The sequence below is a fragment of the Leiobunum rupestre genome, chromosome 6 (genome assembly GCF_980474605.1).
Source record: "Leiobunum rupestre chromosome 6, qqLeiRupe1.1.hap1, whole genome shotgun sequence".
NCBI lineage: Eukaryota > Metazoa > Arthropoda > Arachnida > Opiliones > Sclerosomatidae > Leiobunum > Leiobunum rupestre.
The window spans coordinates 57,354,491-57,366,989 of record NC_143389.1 but is presented as its reverse complement, the minus strand read 5'-3'; the positions used below and the strand labels follow the sequence as shown (position 1 = coordinate 57,366,989).

At 35.7% G+C, this 12,499-nt stretch overlaps 1 protein-coding gene across 2 annotated transcripts in view; it reads right to left on the bottom strand.

Annotated features, from left to right (window-relative positions):
* LOC149942733 (terminal nucleotidyltransferase 5C) overlaps window positions 1-12,499 on the bottom strand; it is a 56,570-nt gene that overhangs the window by 11,172 nt on the left and 32,899 nt on the right. The window contains exon 1 of one of the 2 annotated variants that reach the window (XM_090179795.1): window positions 8,338-8,556. The exons of the other annotated variant lie outside the window; for it this stretch is intronic. The gene's annotated coding sequence lies outside the window, so the exon portion shown is untranslated. Of the gene's footprint in view, window positions 1-8,337; window positions 8,557-12,499 lie in introns of those variants that run through there. 2 annotated transcript variants of the gene reach the window in all.

Genomic DNA, 12,499 nt, shown 5'->3' with positions numbered 1-12,499 from the left:
TCGCGTAATATCATAAGTAACCCAAAATACATAAGTATGACACTTCCTATTGTTTCAATGAAAATTTTCTAAACTAACTAATAAAATTTTGGCAAAAACCATTGGGTAAAATTGATAAAAATGGGTAGAGCAAAACGATTAGGTAAAATCGATAACATCGTAAGGGTTTACTAACCGCGATTTTTACGTAGATAAAGTTTAAACTTGAGTTGTGAAAAACATTTTTGGTTGCCGTCACAAAACGAATGGCCGTTGAAAATTTTCCCTATAGGAGCTTTTAAGGTACATGAAAGTCTACTCAACGCCCGAGTTTGAAACAAATCGGGGAGAAATACCTCGGGAGGTCTCCTAGTAAGTAGTATATTATCGTCCTTGGCTTTCGTATATTTCTATTTGGGCATATTTTAGACACTAGGGGGCTCTGTGCTGAATTAAACCTGGAATGCGCAATAACTGAAAATAGTTCGGTGATGTTCTAGGCTATTTGTCATACTTATAATTAATATGTTACTTTTGACAATGATAATGGTTATAAAAAAGGAGAGACACTTCGTTCAATTTTATTTTATTTAATTAAATACGCAATGATTTAGTCTTGACTAAATCGCTGTATATATCATTTTAACTAAATATGCAAATTTGCAAAACCATTAGGTATCGATGCTCGAGAACTCACCGCCACCAAGGCTTAGTAAAAATTGAACCGTTTCTAAAGTAAAATTACGATAACAGCCCCCCCCCTCCCCCTATAATCTTAAAATTATTTATAGCAAAATAGGATTATTTTTCTAAAAATATAGGATTGTATAGATCTTTGTTCAAAATTATAGGACTGTATAGGACTATATATGCTTTCATTTACTAACTTTATGCATTTAAAAACCAAATCTATATTTGGTGAGATAAATCTTTGATTTTCACTTAAAAAATAGGAACTATTTTATCATACAAGTATACTAGTAGCTAACCATGTTAACAATAACAAAAGTATAGACAAGAATGACTTCGTATAGGAATGAATCCAATAGCTAAATTTAGCAATTTCACTGAGTGGCAGGATTAGAAATTGGCAAAATATCAAAATTATAGGATTTTATAGAACGTTTCTGAAAATATAGGGGTTTTAGGACCTCTGGGGCCCCTGCGACGAATTATTGTATAGTAATATAAAATTGGCTATTATTAACAGTCGCTTCTTCACTGAACTTAACTGGAGGTATTTATTTTTAAAATTTAATACCAAACGTGTTTTCGGTCTTAGTTATCTTTGAAACGGAACCTGGCAGCAAACGCCACGAAGGGAGCAGGAAGTAACCAATTTCATGTTCAGAAACTTCCGATTACTAAATCGCTGTGACAGACAATCATTAAGAGAAATATTTCAGTGTCATACTTACGCTTCTTACGTTACTTATGACCGTGCGAGGAGGGTTTTGTAGGTATGATTGAGCTATGCACCTGGCGGAAAACGTGATGAACCTTCAATGTCGTGGAGGTGGGGATGTCAATTTGTATTACATTTAGGTGTCACAGCCGACTGGTGCCGCCAGTCACACTGACCCCCGTAGCGGCGAGGATGAAAGGAGAAGACTGCTGCCAGGGGGGGGGGGGGCACATCCTTTTGTCCCTTTTGAAGCCTTTGCAGACGAACGGTTTTTTTGTTTCTCGCGACAGAGCGTCGCAATGTCTGCGGCGAGAAAACGTCCTTTATGGATTTTTGTTTGTGTCTGGACACAAAAGGGGCCGTTCTACATTGCCTTCGACCAACATAATTATCGATTCGATGGGGAAATTTTTTTTGCCACGGCGCGATTAATTTTAATTTAATCGCGTGTAGATATATTATCAATTAATTGGAACCCCTTGAATGCGGTTAAATCTGAGTTTAACTACAAATTAACTACTCATTCTCTTAGAAAACTACTTAACATTTTTTTCTACATTAAAAATGATAATCGCGGAACATCAAGTACTTTCTTAAGCCAACAATTTCAATTTGGCTGTAGCCAAGGTTCCTATAAGTACAAACGCACTATGGGTTGTAGCATAATTTTATTACATTCTATTAAAAGTATTACACTTCATATTCTACAAAATGTTTACGAAAATCCGGTTTTACGTTTCAAGTAGCTTTTACTAATCCGCGACTGGCTTTCAGTTAAAAAACCCAAAAAATATTCATACACATCCCCACAAAAGTATCACGTAATTTTATTAACTTTTGATAATATTTGAAAATTACTATTTCTCACAGAAATCTTAAAGGGAATATAAGTTTCATATTTCTGGTGGATAACCTAATTTCAAATTTCTTCCACCATAGTCTAGGGATAACTGGCGCTAGTTACTGAAATTTATGAGAGATATTTTGTATAAATATCCCAAAAATATTTTAAAAACATACTTTTTGGAAAATGTAGAATAATTTTTAGTATTTCTTTAAACCAAATTTAAATTTCTTCACTCAACACGGAAAATAGTACCACAATAACCTCAAAATTTCCAAAAAAAAAAGGGAAAATAAAATGGCTCACAAACTGGAAGCCCTATTCGGAAGATCACTATATTTTGAATTGTTCACCACGCCCTAGTTTTTAGCGCCGTCTAGCGTAATCGTGGGAAGTTTTTCCTGCTGTAATCGCGAGAGCCCGGATCTTTTAGATTTAATGGATAAACAGGAGGAAATTAATATTCAAACATTCGATTAAAGCCTAGAAGACTTGCGTCATTAAACCGAGAACATATTTATGGTACGGAGAAAGTACGGGTGTACCTTCAGAGCCCGTTAGCATCTACTACCTAAGCTCTGCTCTCAAACAAAAATTATCTATTTGCCAATTTTATTCCGCCATCTAGTAACGGTCCTAAGAACGGTTTCATCTTTTCACAAAAAAATAATTAGTTACGGTTATAGGCCTAGGTTTTCTTCTGCCTGTCACCCTTGAAATTTACTTTCCGTCTAAACAAATACCCTGGTGGTAGGCCAACGTTTTCTGCTGTTGGCCTACCACCAGGGTATTTGTTTGGACGGAAAGTAAATTTAAAGGGTGACCGGCGGAAGAAAACCTAGGCCTTTAAGTTAAATTAATTTAACTCGGGCAAATTTAATAAAACCTAATTGAACGAGTTCATCAATCATAAATAGGAAAATAGTGAATATTTTGTCAAGAAATAATATTTTAAATGCGACTGACAAAGTGTCATTGAAAGTTGATTGGCAGCTTGGCATACATTCTGTTCAGCCAGATAACCAGACAGGGTAAGCCGAAAACTAGATAGACGCCCTATAAAACAAGTCGCCGAAAGATAGCATACTGTTTCAATTTGAATTGCGATGTAGCCTAGGTAGTAAAAACTCGGAACAACTCCTTCTGCGTTGAGTTTGCAAGTTCTCTCCCCACTGGTTTAAGGGGTTTTCCCCCGAGTTCTTCGGTTTCCCCTTCCATAAAAACTTGTCTAGGTTAACGGTAATAGTTAGTGTAGGGAGCTGTTGGCTCGATGTCGTGGCATGCAGGGCTTGCCACCACCCTCCTACGCATTGTAACCCGGCCACCTGATTTAAGGGCTTCAAAAGTCGCATGATGACTTAGGCCTAAGGTGGTGCCTTGGGTATTAGCCTAGCTGATTATTATTATTATTATTATTACTTCTCGCTGCCATAAACTGGTCGAGCCGTACGTGCTAAGTAACCTAAATATGTTCTTCGTGAAACCTCTAGAAATATTCAATTTAAGGCGGGGAATTTTCTAAATTTAGCGCGGTAAAACATCCCTTCGAAAGTCGACTTAACGATAGAAGCTCCGATGCACGACGGGAAAGACGTAATCACGGGGCCCCAACGAATAATGTTTCAAATGGACACATGGGCAGTCCACTCCGACTTCTCTAACCAAATTAAACAGGGCTATTATTTTGGTTTTTATTTTATAAATAAAATTTAAAACAAAATTATTTTTATTGATTTTTAAACATTTTAAGTATATTTTCTGGCTAACTGATTATAAATAAGTTGCGGATAGTTTAAATCATATTTTTATTTGATTGATTTTTCCAACATTTTATGTCCTTTTTTTCCTGGAAAATTACATTACTAATGCACGCAAATTATTCATCAAACTAAAATTTCAATTAATCGTAATTTATTTAAATTACTTGTAATTTAGTTTGCTCCTATTTGGCATTACTACGGAACAGAAATTTTATAAATTTTCATAAATACACAACATTTAAATAAATTATTTAAAATTACAATCGAATTTTTATTTTTATTAATTTTTCCTGGAAAATTGGTGAACAATTTGCTTGCATTAGTAATGTAAACTAAAATGACAATCTTAATTAGTTTTAATTATTACTTACTATGGAAACGGTTTCTGAAAATTTTCATAAATTCACGGCATTAAAAATAAATTATTTAACAGAAATTTAAATAATATTTAAAATCGGAAAACCCTGAAAATAAGAAGATTTAAAAATAAATAGATAGAGTTGTGTACTTCGATATTTAACCCTAGATAAATGCCGGCAATAAATTTTAATATAAAAATTTAAACGTCAAATATTTGGGAGTGCCGGTGTAGAAAGGGGTTTGTAGGCATTTCAGCAATCCTTCTTTCCAACCACCTTAAACCATTAAATTATATTTTACCATTCGACCTTGAAACTGGGATGATACCCCGGGACCCACTCAGAATATAGATCAACCTAGAGACGCGACACCGGGCCAAAATCTAATCTAGCGGTTTTAACTCGACCCTCCTTTCCTCGATAAAAAATACAGGTAGTTTGCCTAACGGGAATAAACTTGATTTTTTTCGTAAATTTTGATACCCGAATTTCGCTTTTTATCCCGGGCTATCACTCCGAACGTGACCAGATATAAAGCCAAAGGCAACGGAGGAAGGGAAAGTCTGCGGAATTAATTCCTCGCGCCTTTGGCTAAATTGTCAAAACAGCTCTCATCCGTTAAGAATCTTCACTTCTCGATCACGTGATGGGCACGCTGGGGGTGGTGGAGGGGGGGGGGGAACCACTCGTGGTCCGCCATTTTTAAAAGGATGCCGCTCTTCTCTTCTCTTTTTGCTCGAGAGAGAACATTTTCTATCCTAAAAGTCCATTCATCAAAATTGTTCACGGTTTTTCTTTTTTCGTGGAGTGCAAATACTTTGGTTTTTTCTATTGAATAAAAGCGAAGTCTTTTAACTGCAAAATTGGAAAAACCCATTCCAAATCGCCCATGTTGCAAATTTCGATTTTAATCTGCTTATTTTTTGAAAATTTTGATCTTTATAGGTTTAATCACTATGTTAGGTATAAATTAAGGTAAATAAGTCAAATTGAATAAATTAAGGTAAATAAGTCAAATTGAATAAATTAAGGTAAATAAGTCAAATTGAATAAATTAAGGTAAATAAGTCAAATTGAATAAATTAAGGTAAATAAGTCAAATTGAATAAATTAAGGTAAATAAGTCAAATTGAATAAATTAAGGTAAATAAGTCAAATTGAATAAATTAAGGTAAATAAGTCAAATTGAATAAATTAAGGTAAATAAGTCAAATTGAATAAATTAAGGTAAATAAGTCAAATTGAATAAATTAAGGTAAATAAGTCAAATTGAATACATTAAGGTAAATAAGTCAAATTGAATAAATTAAGGTAAATAAGTCAAATTGAATACATTAAGGTAAATAAGTCAAATTGAATACATTAAAGTAAATATAATATAATACATTAATAAATTTTATAATTTAAAGTAAATATAATATAATACATAAATAAATAAATTGAATACATTAAAGTAAATAAATGAAATGGAAGTAAATAAATTATATGAAATGGAAGTAAATAAATTAAAGTAAAGTAAAGTAAATATATTTTTAAGTAATAAGTAATTTATTTGGTGTATTTTATTTACTTTATTTTATTTACTTTAATGTATTCAATTTATTTAATTTATTTTATGTATTTGATTTAATTTAAAGTAAATAAATTAAATAAAAAAAATTAGTCACGTAAATATGGTACTTGGTTTTTATGAAGTTTCTTAAATTCGAAACGTGACAATGTCGTCGCACGTTTATCAAACATTTCAGATTTGAAAATCGAGCCACGTTGTTTTGGATAATTTCAATTTAATTTGTTTGAATATTTCCTAGATAATTGGATTAGCCCTTCTTAAAAAGCTCGAGCCCTTCAACCAATAAATTATTTTTAATCAATTTATTTTAAGGTCTACCAGAAGTAAATGAACCGGAGTTACCAAAAAACAAAACGTTTTTGTTTTAATGAAATCATTTTTTATACATTAGAAATATCTATACCCACAATTCCCAAGTGCAATTTATCGCGTCAAAAGACGGGGATGGAAATTAGCTTTTATTTGACCCGATTTTCTCATAATTTTCATAAGGAAAATTCTCTCCGATTCTGAGCGTAATTTCGATAACTTCCGTTCATTTACTTCTGGAAAAGTTGCAATGGCCTTTAGCTTTCCTATGGCAACCCAAAATGTTTTTGACCTCTCCATTTAAAAAAGCATGGGATTTTCTCGGTTACACAAATTTTGTTAAATTTTAACCAACATTGATCAATTTTAGCCAAAATCATTGATCAATTTTACCCAAAATAGGTCAAATTCATCTTTTTGGGTAAGTTTCGAAAATTTAATTTTTTCAAATTTTTTAAGTAATTAAGTACCCTGTGAAACCGAGAAAATCCCATACTTTTTTAAAAATGGAGTTTTTTGGTTTTAAGAGATCAAAAACATTTTCGGTTGCCATGGGAAAACTAAAGCCCATTGCAACTTTACCCTTTGCCAATTTTCATACTACCATAAGGTCTACCTAACCCCTGAGTTTCAACAAAATCGGTGATAACCACCTCGGGTAGTCTCCTTGTCAGTTAAATCGAATTTTGAAAAATAAAAATAAATTTTTGGCGGTGACAAAAAAAGAGGTTCAACTTGGTATCTTCTTTGACCTTTTCACGTCCAAATAACAACGTCATTCTTGCGCGGGGGGGGGGGGGCTCAATTAGAAATCGGAGTAAAATATTTGAGCAAACGAGAAGTCCTTGAGGATAAAATAGAGAGCGAGTTGAGAATGGGCTCAGGATGAACCTAGAATCTGCTTTTTCGGCTGCACAATGAAAACAGGCGATCATATAGTCGTGAAATGATTTGGGGAATGAGGAGAAATTAAACATAGTATATAAGGTATACTTTCGCGAAAGTGGGGGGCGAGCAATGCAGGGCGAGAGAGGGAAAATTTGGCCCGTTGGGGGGAAACCGGCTGTGGTGAAGGAAACCGGCTGTGGTGAAGGTAACCGGGTTTCGGGGGAACGGAATAATTTGGGTTGGGGTATATTATCTTTCTGCCATTTCTAACTCTCGTCTACGGTCGAGAAAGAAGCCCATTTATATGCTAATAACATAAGTCTATCATCATCTTCCGTAAGTGTGTCAGTATGGTCGAAATAATTACAGAAATAGCAGAAGCACCGGTGTTTCTATAAAATACGGGAGGTCACGTGTAAATGTTTTTTCTACGTCACTAGCAATAGTTATTGAAGATAGAGAGCGCGCCCTCGAATCGATCAAGATTTTGGAATTTGAAGTCCACGCGCGAAACGCGCGTGCCAATAAAGTACTAAAAACCTTAAGCTCGTGACGCGGAGAAAAATCATTTTATATTTCATCAGCTGCGGTTTACGTTATTTTGTTTATTTTATAGTGACTTACGAAATAAGCCTTTTCAGTTTAAATAGAGCCTCGTAGCGGCTAACGCGAGAACTGCATAAACTGCTGGATTTTCGTCTGCTTAGCATTCGCTAAAATCACAAAATGTCGACTTAATAGAAAATCCAGCTATTCACGAGCTTCTCGCGTTGGCGGGTACGTGGCGCTGTATACACTGAAAAGGCTAATTCTCGATTCCATTGCTAGGCCTAGGTTTTCGCCTTGTTTTTGTTTAATTACCTGGGCTGTGGCCAAGATTAACGTTATGGAAACACGCGCAGTTCAGCAAAAAAAGCCAAGCTTACCCCAGGAACCACACAGACCCAAGTCATCTAGTGACTTAAAGATTAGCGTTAGGTTCGGTTAAATTAGGTTTATGTATCAGGGAAGGCATTTCTGGCTTAAATTTAAAAATATCTTTTTACCCTTTTCTGCACTTAGTACGAAAAATAATCCCACAAAGACTTCAAAAATCACCATAACCGTCCCCCTCTCGTGTGTCCTCACTACGACCACGAGCCAAAGAGGTTCGACAACAATATATTTTAGCATATGACTCTCAGTAAACATTTAAGAAGGTAGGCAATTGACACACTTACGTGAATAAGTTTAGTCTTCTGGTAATATATTGAAGCTCAACATCCAGCAACCGTATTTAAGAATAATCACTTCTTAGGAACGTCAATGATGTAAACCTATCCAAATATCAACTACTTATTGAAGGACAAATCTGAACTCGATGTGAAAAAAAGGTTCAAATTCGCAATTTTTATAGAAAACTTCCACGTAAATAGTATTGAAAAGTTACATTCTTAATAGGAACGCCTTAAATAAGATCACGATTTTATAAAATCGTACCACCAATATTAAATTAAACCTTTGCACCATGAATAAGTTTGATAAAATTTAAAAAAACCAAAAATTGTCGTTTTAAAAAATGTACAAAAATGTATTTTTAAATCCACAATGTTTTCTGCTTTTTATATTTCATCAAATTCAAAGCGAAATCCAATTACCGGTTATGAGTGCATTAAATTACATAAGCCACCCCCCCCCCCCCCCACCTAAATAATTATTTCCGGTATTAATTAAAATGGTTACAAAATCAGTTCCAATTTCATTTTAACGTGATTACTAACAGTGCCACCTAGGAGCAGCAAACACAAGGAGAACGCAGTTAGTCTGTAAATACGCTAACGCCGTGTTGTGTACAAATTTCATTGGACGAGCCTTTACGCTGAACGTTTTACGGGCGGGGGGAAAGACAATTTCCGAATTTTCCCCTTCCGATGGCAGCAGGCGCTAAAGCGTCTAACCAATGGAAATTGTACACAAGAAAATGCACGACTTTTGACGCGTTGCGTTCTCCGTGTGTGGGGGGCTGTGTTTGTTGCTCTATAGGTGGCAGTCGGCGGAAGACGCAATAAACAAACTTATACATATTAAGGTGAACATAAAGCGCGCGCTGCTGGCACGAGCTCAGTCACGTGGGTCCCGCAGTCACAGCGGTTGTAGACGCTAGTACATTGGTATCTGCCTCCCTGGAGCGAAGGGAGTCGATCTTTAAAAATTCATTCCAAAACAACCGCTTAATATTTTAAAACGCGGTTTCCGTTTGCCATCGTCTATAGGATCACTTTCGGATCGATAGAAGTTTACGTCGCGCCTGTTGCCCTAATTTTCGGCGACACTTCCCGTTACGCGTTGCGTACACTGTTGGTTGAGTGCGCCTAGACCGAACCCCCGTTGCAGGCCGCGTGCCATCGTTTGCTAATCCGCGATTTTACATAGCCCTCGAAAAGGGAGATAATCCTCCCCGGAGTCGAAACCTCCGAAGGAACCCGAAACAACCGCTATATCTCGCGGAAAGACTGAAGACGTTACGGAATATCCGCCAACGCGTACGCCGGAAGCGATTTCCGCGAGGGCGTTGTTAATAATGGACAATTCGTGCTAAAACCTCCGTAGACAGATTTTCGATTTGACATTAATTAGTATTCCAGAAAGAGACAAACGAACGGCCTTATCTACATCGTCGCAGCGTTGACGCTTAACTTCGGCCGCTTTCTCAACAGACCGGTACTCGTTTGTCGAGAGGAAAAGATACTTTCACGGGGGCTACGCCATTAGAGGACGCTTTTCGAATACCGCGAGCCTAACCAGATGGCGCTGACAGTCTGAAACTTAGCAGCTTTAAATAATCTAAATACCGTCCAAAATAGTAAAGGGGCTATAATACAAGCTCAGGAAATAGGCCTGGAAAGATTCCGGAACCTGATGGACCGGAAAAGGAGGAGCTATTGGATTTTCATCTAGATTTTTTAAACGCCGGCGTGGCCCTTTAGATTTTTCATGTTTCTTTTTATGCCGACTTTTGTTTATAGTTTCTTTATAAAACACCGCTTTAAAAATAACTAGAAGTAGTTTGTTGCAATGAATCAGCATGTATTCACTTTCTATAAAAAAAAGTAAATTAACGCCATCTAGTGTATAAATAAAAATATTAAAGTCGAACATCTAAAGACTCTAAATGCGTGATTCCCGAATCCCTTCCCGGTAAAAAGTGTAAATTGGTGCCATCTAGTATCAATAAAAGCAGTAAAATTGAACATCCAAAGGCTTCGTTTAATACTGTGATTTCTTTAAAAAGCTTAAATTGGCGCCATCTATTATAAATAAAAACATTCAAATCGAACCTCTGAGGACTTCGCTCTAAATTTGTGATTTCCTTAAAAGGTTTTAAATAGTACCATCTAATATAAATAAAAACCTACTGTGATTCCCTTAAATAGTTTAAATTGGCGCCATCTAGTATAAATAAAAACATACTGTGATTCCCTTAAATAGTTTAAATTGGCGCCATCTAGTATAAATAAAAACATTAAAATGGAACGTCTAAATGTTTGTTTCCCTCTCACCGTTTTCCAAATTGATTTACATCTACAAAACCTCATTTACTTGTATAGAACGAATTAAAACAGCGGTTTTTTATATATATTTTTTCCAATTAAGCTTTGCATCCTAACGGATGGGGAAAATATGATCCTCGGCGAAGTCTGGCAGACACGAGAGGCTCGGACGTCCTTGACAAGGTTACACAGACTGCTAAATGGATATATCTCGCTCAACTATCGCACGCTCTGTTTTATTATTTTATATTCATTTATTATTCACAACGTAGAAAAGTAACGTATACCCTTAATTGTGTTCGATATACGGACGGGACGAGGGGGGGGGGGAAGTGATGTGACAAGTAGAGTCCTGTATTTTTGGGTGTGGCTGTAGCTAAAAGGGAAAACTAGGCCAAGTGCAAAATGTACTTGATTATTTTTTCTTACTTTAATAAATTAGTAGTTCCCTTTTTTTTCCGAAATCGGTGCTTTCGTTGATGGCTAATTTTTAGATTTTCATTTTTACATATTTTCCCCCCGAATGATATGATGCGGTGCTATGATGTTATTGTGGTTGTATATAATTTTATTCAAGTTATTTTTTATCCAGTGGACTTGACCCAAAGGCCCAAACCTTTCTTAGTCTATGCTTGACCAGTGCGGCGCTAAGGTTAGCCTGAAGTAGGTTGTATAGTAGGATGTACATTTTTGGTGTAATTACATTAAAGAGTTTTTGAAAACCTCTAGAATCTTTTGATTTGTACAAAATAGATGACTTCGTTATTCACTAATAATTTTATTCACCCTGTAGCTAAGATCAAAGTGTAGCATTCTTTCGAATGAACGAAATATAAAACTAAATATAAAATAACGTTTTATTTTTAAATTTAATAGTAAACTTCTTCGTCGTCTGGCTTAGATCAATGTGTAGTATTTTTTGGCATCATCCTATAGCTAAGATCAAAGTGTAGCATCGTTTCGCATCAACAAAATTATGACCTCATATCAAATAATGTTTTATTTTTAAATTTAATAAAAAGCTTCAGGAATCCATACCTCTACTTGGAATCTTTATCCTGGCGTATCGCGTATGGTAAGATCACTCTGACGTCTTTGGCCCCGCCTACGATAAAAAAATCCCTTTGCGCGCGCTCGAGTCCCCTGCCACGAAAATCTGGCGCGATAAGCATTCCAAGTAGAGGTATTGATTTCTGTAAGCTTAGATCAGGGGATAATTTTTTTGATATCATCCTTTACATAGTCGCCGAATAGTGATAGAATTTGTCAAATTGTCTGATTTGATAAGAAAGATTTATTCAATATAGTCCCAGTTGTAGTAAATAATAAACCACAGGATGTAACTGAGTGAATGAACGAGTCTTGATAAAGTTTTAGATAATCCCCTTTGGCCAGCTTGTTCTAGTCAATAGAAAATTCTTTAAAAATATGTTGGTTTTTTGGTTGGTGCAATTCCGTAATAATTGTTGCACTGTCCGCGTTGGTACGGGAGTGGTCTGTTAACTTCTTTAAAAGCAGGGTCATTTTCTATATCCTTTGGCCATTAGGACCGTTTATCGAGTGTCAGTTTGAGGGGAAAAAATAAATCACTCAATAGCCTGGCGATTGCAAATAGTTTACCAAAAAAATAAACTAGGTAGCTTCCAACGATTTGCGAAATTCCACTGTGGACTGATTACCGAGCGCGCTTCGGATCGATTTTACTTTTATCCTTTCGAAGTCGGTATAATTTTCGCATTTCAATTGTTTGTGGTAGTGATTATTTCACGCGCTCTCTTGGGAGGTTGCGCAAACGATCGGAAACGTTTCGTGTACATCGGGGGGTGGCGTTTGAAACATTAACGGATAAGAA